Source organism: Glycine soja, chromosome 10 (genome assembly GCF_004193775.1).
Source record: "Glycine soja cultivar W05 chromosome 10, ASM419377v2, whole genome shotgun sequence".
NCBI lineage: Eukaryota > Viridiplantae > Streptophyta > Magnoliopsida > Fabales > Fabaceae > Glycine > Glycine soja.
The window spans coordinates 48,887,186-48,901,275 of NC_041011.1; positions in this window are offsets into that span (position 1 = coordinate 48,887,186).

The window sequence follows — 14,090 nt, forward strand, 5'->3', positions numbered from 1 at the left end:
TTATACTTTTTTATTTATATGCTTATCATATATTTATTGCTTACTTTGCCACTTAATTAATGTATTTTTGGAAATTCGATATGAAATGTTTTTTTAAGGCAAAAATCATTCTGCCAAAAAATCATGACACTTATTTTTTTTATATATTAAATCTGTACCGAAACATACATTGTAGTAATTTTAATTGTAAATCAAACATATAAGAATGTCTCTATTTTGTTTTTGATGGTCTCCTTTGGGATTTTCAGTTTTATTGACAATCACGTGATTCTTCTTAACCTAACTCAAGGGAGTGCTTCTGAAAATTGCGCGTGTTGGCGTGTCTGGCTACGTCATTATATTCCTCGTTTGATCTCACATTCTCTCTCTTGCTTACACCACCCTAAACCAAAACCTTTCTATTGCAGTACTGCACTGCACTTCGCTTTTTTCTTTGTCTCTCACTCTCCTTTTCGTTTCATTTTTCCAACTTCCCATGCTGCCCTTGTGCTTTACACCATGTCTCTTTATTTTGTTTTGGCCTTATCATATACTATTAAATATTTGTTTTTTATTTAGTAATTTTTTAGTTTTATTTAATCTCTGAGGGGATAATGAAATACAAAAACAAAACTTAAGAATAATATCTAAAATAAAACTTCACAATTTCAATTATAAAACAGTATAAAATTATATACATGTATTGTACTTAAATTTGGTATTTGATGAAAAGACATTGTATGAAGATTTAAAATTGTTAAAGTTAGTGTTAAAACGAAACAAATGGCAAGGAATATTTTCTATGATCTAGTAGAGTAGTAGTAGTAGTATGTGGGGTTGTATACAGCTCGTGTGAATGGTGAAATAACTGGAGAATGTCTGTACTTCTTTTCTTTCAATTAATACCAACGTTTAATTTTGGGACTTATACCATATAAAAAAATAACAAGTGGTAGCTTTAATTTGTCCACAGTCAACTATTTCATCGTTAAATGCCGGGAGGATCAGGGAATCGTTTGGTATCCGTTTTTGATGGAACTTCATTTTGTTTTGCCTTAATGAAAATTCTTATCATATAATTGTAGACACAGAATATGAAGCTAAGTAATGAAGAGCATGTGATTGTGATCCCTTTGTCTGTGCACGCGGGATAGTAGCCCACTAACATATGATTGAAATTTTTGAACATAAATCATGCATTTATGTAGTATATGTGTCATAATATGTTGTATTGGGTCATGAGATTATGTGGTTGAAAATGAGTGGTAGACCATAATGTTAGGACGCCAAGAGGACGACTAGGGGGTTGAGCATTAGTTTCTATAAATGTCGCCATATTTGCCCCAAATGTTGTGAAGGGAAGTTAGTAATAAAAAGCTTACGGATTCATAAAGCAAAGTGGCAAAACTGTTACACTGATTGAAGTAGGGTGTTTGCGGTGGTATAAAGTCTATGAAATATATGTCTGCAAATTTTACCGGATAAGAATAAAATTTAAAAGCTTTAGTTATTTATTTAGTTTTTGTACCTTCATAATATTGATGTTTTAGTTTATACTTCAAGAAACTACTTTAATCGCTGTACAAGTAAAATCTTTACGTTTTAGTCTTTGGCGTTAATTACAACTTAGAGAATCTGTAATAGGAATTTTTTAGCTATACTGTATGAGTTACTCAATAATAAATACTATTTTAGTATGTTAGGTATGATTTTTTATAATTTAAAATTGAAGAGAGTTGCTTTTAGATAAACAATCATTCTATATGGGTTCCTTAGAATTTATGTGTGTAAACCTAAAAGTGAGAAAAAAGGGAGAGGGAGGGAGGAGAAGGAAAATGAAAAACAAAAATAAAGAAAAAAGGAGACAGGAGGCTTCAGCATCATAAATGTCTCTAACGGAAATACTAGTATATAGTAGAAGATTTTCGTTTTCAAATTTCTGGCAATTTAAAATTATTAAAAAATTCTGACAATTTTACATTGTGAATTTCAATTTCATGATAGTATTAGAGAATCTAATGTTAATGCAGTGACAACAAATCCCAAGACTAAAAATGATCTCATTTAAAACTAATTCCTTAAAATGCTCTTGTTTAACAGTAAGTCTTAGAAACACTCTTATTTAAGAATAATGAGGACTCTGAATTATAATATAATAGTAGTAAATAAGAGAATCATAAATTGTAAATGTTAGGATATTTATTAACAAACAAATTACTTAAAAAATTTAGAGTGAATTTGTGGCTTCTAATTGTGTGTTTGGTTTTGGGTTACCTACCACCGGACTTAGGTCAGGTTTAGAGCTATTCTTAACAGCTTTCACGTTTTATTTTAATTTTTTCCTATTTTGATATGAGAAAGTCCACACATACTCTAACAACGCCGAGCCAAACATGTTGTAAAATTAAAACAAAAATAAGCTTAAGTAATAAATTAAATGGAAATAAAATCTATAACTTTTTAAAATTCAAACTTATAATTTTTTTTGACAGAATATCTAAACTTGTAATTGAAAATAAGTACATCAAGGTATTTTTAATAAATAGATCACTCAAAACAAAATCTATTGATTCATTTCCATACCTTAGACATAATTTGCAATAAATTTAAATACATAGCTTTACCATTGTACCAGAAAAATAAATAGATTTACCATAATAGATTTGAATTTATTTCACATACCTAACTAAATTTTAATTATATTACTGCACATTTTTTTATAATTTATATGCTCAGATTTAACGCATTATTTTTGTGTGCATAAAATGATAAATCAATTCATAAATAGACTCTCTCTACGTACGTACATCATCTTGGTGGAAGATATACTTTGAACTTGATAGATTGAGATATTTTTGGTTCATGTTCAATGCTATCCCTTATCGAATCTATTACACTAGTCATCACAATATGAATTCCACGTATCAGCTGAGAAAATAGACGCGCAACAATTGAACATCAATTCATTTAATTTAACCCGTGCTAATATTAATGCCAATGGACCCAAAAAAGTTTCTTTCATTTTTCTGTTCATTTTATCTTATCGTACTAAGTATTGATGACTAACCAGATTTACTAGTGGAACATCATCAGTAATTGTAATTCATGGTTAAAGTTTTGTTCCAATAAGATTCCACCCGGAAATTCTGTATGCATACACTGACTGACACGCATGGTACACGAATTGAGTCCCTTTGTTGGTCTTTGAACATGAAAACAAAAGTACCATAATTGAGGTAAGTGCTGGAATAGGAATATTATTATAGGCCAACTACAGAAATTTGCAACAAAATGGAGTGCCAGTAAATTATCATCAGCTACTACAAGCAGAAACACACAACAGTCACCGAGTCAGAGGTGTGCTATGTGACAAATATGAGATTAAACACATTAAATGGTATGTGTATAGGTTGGTCCCACGTGACAAGAACCAGGTTTCCTTCCTTAACCCGATGGCTTCTTTTGGTATTTCGAAAGAAATAGTAAAAGGAAAAATATACATTAGTTAGTAGCATGAAATGAAAGGATTCTTATTTATTTTGTAGTAAAATTTGATTTAACATGTCAGTGGTCCCAGTGTTGATGAACTCTATTCCTTTTAAGAAGTGCTTATAGGTTCAAACTTTGATTTTTGTGTATAGAAGAAACCTATTTGAGATAGAGCAATCCTTCTTTAAGGGTCTTTAAATGTCTATATTGGTGACAACAAAACACTCTTATCGAATATGTAACAATTTTTGAAGACTCGAATGTGAAAGTACTAATTAAGGAAAAGAAAAAAATATTGAGATTCATCAAAATATTTTATCAAAATATATAGATAGATATAGTTGTTTCCCTTTCTCATAAAAAAACTTGGTACCAAACATAGAGATATGTTATTATATAACTCTTGGACACTGTTGACAATTCTAATTCTCTCCAATACTCAATTCTAATATTCTATGGTTTTGAGTCCTGAAACGTCTACATATCGTTAAAACAATGAATGCCCTTATGCCCCTGCTCATAAGTCAAAAGCCCATCACATAATCTTGATTAAAATCTTCCTGGTCTCAGTTGTGCTTATACAACAAATTCTTATCTTTTTTCCATAGAAATATATAGGTTGTTCAGGTGGGTCACTGGTACAATTAATTTATACATGACAATCCTGCGAAAAATGAAAGAGAGAACGGGACATAATGAGATGGGACAGAATTGCATCAACTGAGCAAGAATTTAGTAGAAAGATTGAAAACCAGCCCGCAATTATTATCAGCGAAAAGAAAATCAACAATGGGATACTACGAATCTTCTTTTGAGAACATCCCTCCCCCCGCCCTCCATGTGAATTTAACATTAATCATCAAGTGTTGATTTATCCAGTCAGTTGTTAGTATAGGTTGCAACTTGCAAATTGCTTTGTCCATTAATTCCAAAAAGCAATAGAATTGACCCTTTTGTATATTGCTTCTGGCTAGAATAAAATTTTCACTTTTAATTTGATTAGCATATATCTGTTTTGTAAATTGGACAAAAACAGGAAAAGGTTTACAAAATTGTGCTAGCTATATCCATATATATAGTATTTCCTTTTGAACTTACCCCATTTTTTATGGGCCAAAGCTAGTTAAGATCATGCACTTGTTATTGTATGCATGCTTTGCAACAGAAACTGAATAGTTAAGCAAAGGATTGTTAAAAAGAACAATTACATACAAATTTTAAAGAGAATGTTATTTTTCTTAATCTTCAAATTCAACCAGTTACAAAGTTACAATATATAAACTACTACAGTTACAATATATTTAAAACTACTCCACATAACTCCTATTTAAAAGAAACTACCACTAACTTCTTAACTTCTATTTACACATCAACAAGGATAGGGTGGGATAAGAATAGGAAACTCAAGTGGTGGAGGACATGTAGGCCTACTGTTTAAAGGTGGTGAAACCGCGATACAAGAGATTCGCAGTCTCTTATCGTTTCAAGACGGCGACTACGGTGCGCGCAAGTAGAACTTATTTCTCCCTTCTTCTTCTCTTCGTTCTCTACTCCCATCGCTGACGACCAACTCTTCATCATACCGCCGAAATTAGTCTTGTTTCTCCTTTCTTGTTCCCTTCTCTTTTACTCCGTCCAAATCTAAGAAATCAATACATCAACAAAAATACACGAAAGAAAGTCAAGACAAATTTGAATCAAAAATCGAAAAATAAAACAAAAGAAACCCTTGCTTGGGGTTACAACATCAACGTTGGTTGGAAGAGAAGGAGCGGGGAAGGAAGAGAAAAAGACTGTGCTTCCCACGGTGCACAACAAGTTTTACTTGCGCACGGTGTTTCAAACATGATTTTAGTGGAATATTTGTTTAAGACCGCCAACGCTAGTAATGTGTACACACTGCGGAACTTGAGGATGACTCATCAATCACACAGTTTTTTACCCTATAGTGGGCTTCTATTCGTTTCCAAATTTTGTATCAAACGTTATCCAATTTGACATAAAATGTGACAATGCGTGCGGGACTTAATTTATTATAGATACTAAAGAAGGGGGTAATATTGGGGAAGATAAGTTTTAGCGGGAAGGGAATGGACAGGGAAATTTTTATCTTCATTTTTACATTTTAGTTTGAATATACGTGTTGATATTAATTAAGAAGCAATCCTTAGTACTTATTTTGGTAGAAGGTGCCGGGAAATGAAATAATGCGGTGGTGCAATTTCTAGAGCAGACGTGCAAAAGTTAGGAATGAATTTCCGCTAATATTGTCTTTGAATGAGTTGGTTATTTCATAATAAGTGAGAGAGGAATGTTATTCTACATCGTAAGACATATGTCCTTTTTCTAGTTTTTCTGTGTCTTAAATCCAACTTTTTGGATCTTGTCCCATAAGTGTTTCTTTAGTATAATGGTGTTTTTGGGTCTCCTTTTGTAATGGGTTGGCTCATAATGTAGGTGTTTATTATAATAATTTTAATTTTTTTTATTAGTATGTTATTAACACGGAATATTTGGGATTATGATAATTTATTTACGCATATACATTACAAGTTGAAACTTTCAAAATCAATTCCATCACACCAAATGATTAACATCACCCTAATTATCTAGGATACGTTACTGTGCAGTGGATAGATAGTTGATGACACCCTTGCACCCACGAGTGTAATCAATTGCTAACAAAAGATTCGATACAGGCAATAAAAAAAAAAAAAGTCTTGATGCGAAGTGAGATATAATTATTGTGGCACATTCTAGGGTAACCTAGGATTAGTCTTCAACCAAATATATGCATAATATCACTATTTGATCTTGATCTATGATGCAGTGGGCCTATACCACCCGTGTATATATTTTCTTTCGGCTTGCTAAACCAAGAAGGCATAATCTTATTACCCGATTAGGATATCCTAGCGTATATCTAAATAGAAAACTTCAGAAAGAAACGTCAAACGGAAATAGGAGTGCTATCGGATCAAGAGAGGCCATTTTAAAAAATAATAATAATAATAAAAAGGGGTACAGATAACTCTAATAAGTAACTTTCCTATTCGAGCAAGAATATTTCTTGTAAAAAAATATTTGCAAGATTATATCTAAGAAAAAGTAGCTTTTGGACCGATCCACAAATTCTGATGATTAGACCAGACTTGCAAATTAAAAATTGCCTTGATTGAATTTTAAATATTTTAAACGGATTTGGAAAGTCTTGAATCAATGAATTCCATAGAGCCAATGCAGTTTTGGGCTTCAATAATTAAACTCAGTTAAAAATTTGATGGTTTATTTCATTAGGAGGTACTCATTCAAATAGGTTATTTCATTTTTTGTAAGATATAACGAGTGTATTTTAATCTTATTTGTTCATAGATTAATTTTAGTTATAGTATATGATTGTTGTTCATTTAAGAAATTTTTTACAAGATGAAAATCAAACAAATTGTTTTTTCATTAAATAAATTATTTTCACTACTACACCAATTTTTGAATTATAGATTATTTCATTTATTTTTAAAAACTACCTTACAATCACATTAATAATATGATAATAACATGCATGATGCATATATTATTTATAAAAAAATTATTACCTGTTATGATATTCTAACATTATCACACTCTTAATTACATGAACATATTATGTATTAATTAATATTTATTTATAATTTGATGGAGATCTTTATTAATAGTTATTATCTTTAAGCTTTTTTTAGCATATGAGTGTAACTTAATATAAAGATTATGGACTGTGGTTAATTTTTTAATTAGAATAACATGATAAACTACAACTGAATCAAGATTTTCAAATTAAAAATCAAGGTTGTTATTGTAATAGAGGGAAGTGTTTATCGCGAACAAGTTTCTTGTAGGTTGGAGGCAACTCATTTGGTTATCGCTTATCGGCATTAACTGGTTGTTTCCTTCAGACTCACTATCGTTTCGGTCACTTTAAGATCTGGTAGACACTAGACATGTTTAATTTTTCAAAAAAATATTAATACATATACTGGTGATTAAAATTCGTTACTATTCGTACATGTCTTACCCGGATCACCACAGAATGACATAAAAAAATACAAAAAATGGAGTTATTATCAATATTTTATTTTGAGAAAAAACATTGAAAAATCTTTTTCAAAATGAAATTTGAAGTCAAAGAAAGATAAGTTTGAGAGTTGTATATATGGAGAAAATATTAGCATCCTATAAAGTTAAAGAGAATTGTACCTTTAATTATCTGTGTAAAATTATGTAACTTTATAAATGTTTATTTTATCCCAAATTATATCTTTAGATTTTTATTATTTTTATAGAAGGAATACTTTTATTTATTTAAAGAAAATAATTTTATGCACAAAAACTTTAATTAACAAATGATTATTCTATGAATTTTCATGGTTTGTGTAACATAAAACTTAAAATTGCTACTCAGTTAATATCACAAATCAGTGTAGGAGTTATAATTATTTTTGTTTTATTTAAAAATGTCATAAAAATATTTTTTAAAAATATTATTAAAAGAAAATCTCTAACTTATTATTGTTAAAAGAAAAAAGAAGGAAAACATGTTCACCATCCCTGTTTAATCCAATACCACTCTTTCTATTATAAAATATAACTAAAACTAAATCTTATCATGTACATATTTTGCTTGCAAAAAAAACTTACATATATGAAAAAAATACAAAAAAGATAATTTTTAAATAATGATTGAAATATCAACCCAATTAATTTTTTTCCCTCTTTTCATTTTTCTCTCTCCTCTTTTTTCACGAGAATGCACTGCAGGTGGTTCCTTTTTACAGGCAAAACTGATTAGCTTCCTTGTAACAAACTTATTTCTACCATCCCACTATTTTCTCCACTTGGTGCCGTTAACAACTTAACTTCTCATTTATTTTGCTTTGGATTCTTTCAATATTCTTTTCTATATATTCTATTGCTAACACATGACTAAGTTTGGACTGATCAAGTTTTTTATATCTTATCCAGAAAATCAAATATTTTATTTTTGATAACCGTGCTACTTCATCTTTTATTTGACCTACATAATTTTTTTTTGGAAATTATAATCTTAAATTCCTAATGACGTTACTTTAACTAGACGAAAATAATCAGATTGATGTATTTTAAAACAAATTGAAGATCAACTGGATTCTTTAAAAAACTTTGAAATTAAATTAAAAATTTAAAGAATAAATTGAAAAATAAATCTAAAATCAAACACATTCTTCCACTTATAACACACTGGGCACTAATAATTATTGTTGTTATTAAGAGAAAGGCTGGGTGTGTGGAGAGGCAACAATAATTGAAGCAGGAAAGAGCAGAAAGTAGTCGGCACCACAAATTGTAATTCTGCTTACAAGGAAGCGCCGTACATTGGCTAGTGGCGGTGGAGGCTCTTCAGAGAAATTTTAATTTATATATTTATGAGATGGGACAGAAATAGCCCTGTTCTTTTAGCTTAGGTTAGCTTTAGTAGCTACCTGCTATTCAGATTTCAGGATTCTCTCTCAGAAAGTTCTCTACCAGCTTGCTGCTCGAATGTGTTCATGCAAAAGGACTCTGACTCAAATTTCACCTCTACAACTGCCTGTGCAATTATTATTCCTTGATTTTAAATATTTTTATTATAAATTTAAGTTAAAAATAAAATTTAATACAAAATTTTAGATTTAAGATAAAAAATTATTTAAATTATGTGTGGATTACATGGAACTAGGCCAGGAAACTCACTGCACAAATAAAAGCTGAAAGGCCGAAATTATGCTTTTCAGGCATGCGTTAAAAAGTCTTTGAGAGCAAAATTTGAAAATACAATTTTAATACCTAGAATGCTTTAGAAATCCTACATTCAATAAACTAAAAGATATAATACACAAGTAATGAGATCCTTACAGAATTATATATATATATATATATATATATATATTATAATTCTTCACAAGTCATTACAATAATTATATTTTCAGTTGAGTTGTAAAAAATCTAACTGAAATCATTTAAATTTAATTGATAGGAAATATAATATTTAAAAGATGAACTAAAGAAGAAATTATGAATATAAACTTTTTGATTAATAAGAAAATTAGATGTGATTGATACTGGTTATATAATAACAATATAGAATCTAATTATATAACATTACTGGAGACGTATTTATCCAAAAACAGAAAAGGAAGAAAAGACTGAAAGAAGGTGAGAATGATGGAGTGGTCTATTACTACATTAGAATTGAAGGGGGGCGGAGATGGGACAGGGACAGGCAAGATGGGTGTCTGTGATCTGAATTTCATCATCCAGATAGAGCCCACCAAACACATTAAATACCTCTAATAATAATTCCAAACCACCAGCCTGTGCCATCACCTATTTCAGTTCAATTCTAGATGGGACATTTTTTTTTTTTACTTCTTCCAAGAAAAAACCATATCTTCTACTCTATATATGGTCCAAGATTTTGTTATGGGCCCTTTCTCTGTACCTGTAGCCCGTAGGAGTTCATCAGCAGGTGTAGTTTCACATCTCGAAAATAAGAGATTTTTTTTTTCTACACCTAGCACCATTTCTTTTATACTCACCATACAGAGTGAAAAATCAATTTTATCTCTTATTCATTGAGGCTTAAAATGAGAAATACGGACTGAGAATCTATTCATCTGCACCATTCATTCACTCTTATTGGATTTCTCCTCTTAAATTTTCTCATTTTTTTCTTCAATTCATACTTGATCTTCATTAATCCGTGGTTCATCTTCATCCGTCTGTGTGTGCTCATCGTTGGTGTTTGTCATCGCCCCGCTACAGACGTCGTGAGTTCCATTGTCACCTTGTATGTTTTTTCTTTTGTGTATTGAACGTATACAGATTAGAAATTCCTATAATGCAGATTCTCAATCCATATTTTCTTTAAAATTTTATATATTTTTATATTTAATAACTAATTTATTTAATATTTTTTATTTAAAAATTAATGTTTAAATTTAGTTGTTATTTAATTATTTTATAAATGTTAATTTTATATAATTATTTTTGTTTATTTTAATTTAATAAATAAATAATTGATTTAATGAATTTGTTTATTTAAAAATCAATGTATAAGTTGTTTTTACTTAATTATTTTATAAATAAATATTTTATTACTTTTAAATATTTAAAATATTTAAATAACAAAAATTTCAAAATTTTTATAATGTATATATTTTAAAATTTAGTTAAACAAAAATAGGTAACATTGTATAAAAAATGTTTTTTTATTAATGTATTTGTATAAATAGTACATATTTAATAATATTAAATATTTATATAAATATTGTTTCAAAGTTAAAAAATATAAAAATTAATATCATCATTAATTTATAAATATTTAAACGTATTAAAATAGTTATTTATAAAATAATAAAGTAGTCATTTATTAGGGAAAAAAATTACTTTGATTTTCATCATATATTTTAGTTTGCTAGAATTAGTGATTTCAACTATAAAAATTTAAAAAATGAATTTCTACATTGATTTATGAATATATAAAGTATTAAAATAATTATTTATAAAATAATCAAATTGTAATTTATAAAATATTTAAAACGAAATGATAGTTTGATTTTGATGATCTATTTTAGTTTGCTAGATTAATCATTTAATGTTAATTTAATTTTTTATTACATTTGTAAAAGTATACTACATTTAATAATACAATAGGGTTTTAGAAGATTTTTTAGTTAATTTGTTAGTTAGTTTTTGAGTAATAGAATGGAAAAAAATTGTTTTGAAATATGAAAGTTAACTATTATTTGAATGATGATATTATTTTATATTAATGTGAAAATTTGTAGATTATGATTAGAATCGAAGCATTGCGTTGGGCCTTAGATAGAGTTTTAGGAAGAGTCTTAGGTGGACAAATTACTGATGATGAGAAAGAAGTCCCTCAGTGTCGAAGGCTAACAACATTTGCATGTAGACAACAGACAACTGTAGCTGTTGCTAAAAATGTTGACCATGTGGATCATGCAGCTGATGAGCTTCATGAGCAGCCTCGGGAGCTAGTTACAGATCATGTAGGTGCTCATTGAAAGGGTTTTTCAAGCAGACTCCATGATACATCAGTGTAGACGTCATATGCTGATCATCTGATAGCGAGAGTTTGGGCACGAGATATAGTTATTTATTTAATTATATCATATTTGAATAACTATTTGTCATTTTATTTGAACTAATTAATTTTAATTATTTGCAGAAACATACTGAGTTAAAGTTAACCTTTCATGGGAGGAAGGTAGGGAAATTTGGAAGGTCTGCACCTGAGATTGAAGGCATAGTGACAGCTACTGAATTAAGTTCTCTGATTATATGTTTGTTGGAGACAAGTGACAAGGAACTTTTGTCTGCTTTTATAGAGAGGTGACACAAGAAAACTAGTAGTTTCCATTTACCGATGAGAGAGTTGACTATAACTTTTGATGATGTGGCATCCTTATTACATTTGTCCATTACAGGTGCTTTCCATACCTTTGATGCTATTGATGTAGACAAAGTCGTGGATTTGTTAATTGAGTTGCTTGAAGCCAATACACAAGAAGCAAGAGATGAGATTGAGCAATGCAAATGGGCATATGTTTGCCTAGCCTCACTCAGAGACATTTATCGTAGCAAATATGACACAAGACAATGAACCCTAGCAGCTCGAGCATATTTATTACATCTAGTAGGTTGCACTCTCTTCGCTAACAAGAGTGCCACAAACATCAATGTTGTATTCTTGGACACATTTTGTGTCCTCAACCAATCTAGAGATTATTCATGGGAAGTGGTTGCACTGGTCCATATGTATGACAATTTAAATGTAGCGTCCAAGCATACAACAAAATATCTTGCAGGATATATCACTCTGTTACTGATAATTATAATTATTTTTACCTCCAGTTATTAATTTTATACTTTATATGTACTATTTATTAGAAATTTTATTTGTTTTTTTTAATATGTGCAATGTTGGATCTATGAGCATTTCCTTACAATTTTGTCCATTATCGTTAATGAGGATTACCATGAGTGAAAGTCTACGAAGACATTACCAGTGACGGCGTATCGTAAGCGTTGAATAGATTGAAGCCATATGCCATGTGTTGGATACCTTATGGTGACCATCATACATTCAGAGAATTCGAGTTCATTTCATTATTTTCTAGACATGTTAGATGAAGTTCATTTATTGTCAGATACCAACCAGAAAGGGTAGTGCTAGAACTTAAGCATACACTTTGGCTAAACACTATCAAAGATTAGACGAGGGTGTCACTAAGCAACAAAATGTTTACGTGCAGTCCATACGAAGGAGGGATACACATGACAAATGAAGATATTTAGGATTGAGTGAGTATTATATGATACTTGTATGCAATATGACTAAACATTATTTAATATTTTTATTGTTTGACTAATTATGTATATTATCACTATGGTTTTAATTTATGTTTATGTAGTATTTCACTATTTTGTTCTTCGTCTAAATAGATTATGTTAAACCTTGAACCCTAGACACTAAAATAAGTAAACCCTACACCTAAACTACCTAAGCCCTACACATTAAAAACTAAACTCTAAACCCTAAAATAAGTAAAACATAATACCATAAACCCAAAACACTAAAAAACTAAACCATAAACCCTAAAATAAATAATTACATATCTTGCATTGTATACTAGCTTAATTGTTGTACAACTATTGACATTGTGTTTCTTCAAAGTGAGAAGAATATTCTCTAATTTTATCATTGACTTTGTCATATCACCAATAATAATCTTCTCATCTTCAGTTAGTTGACTAGTATATGGATGTTCAATGAATGACTTAGCCAATGCATGATTATGACTACTACATATTAACTTCATCATCTAGTCTTGACCTCCCAACATTGATTTCGCTCGCAACTTAAAGAGACACCTACATTTTCTACTGCCAATCATTGTTTGTACTCAATTTTTCTTGTATATTCTATATTTTCCACTCTTCTCACAACCAATAAAAATATATGAGCCCATTCCTCACTTTCCAGTATCTACGTATGACCTCATTATCACCGCCACGAAACCAATATCATACGCAACAAAACAAACCAAATGCAAAACGTCATCACAGGTGGAATATACCTACAAAAAGGATAATACATGTTTAGTCTTCAAAGGACATTCATTTACTTTCTTTAACAAAATACAAAATCATATCAATTCCTCAGAAGTATTGAAGATATTAGAACAATTAATATTTTCAAACACACTCAGTTCCTCTCCACTGTCTTCATTCATATTAACTTCTTCAAACATTATGTTTTTATATATCCACTGATCTTCGTCCATCTTAACAAAATATTAAATAAATTCAATGATAAACTAACGACACCATACATAATTCTAATTATTTGTAAATAAATCTATTTATTTTTAAAAACTTACATGTTAAAATTTATTTTAAAATCTTCTGCACTAGATAAGTATGTCGATATATCAATAAATATATTTTTTAACATATACTATCACATAATTTTTTTTTTACTACATATACTAATATATTATATTGAAATTGATAAGCATGTATACGAAAATTTATATATAAATTTT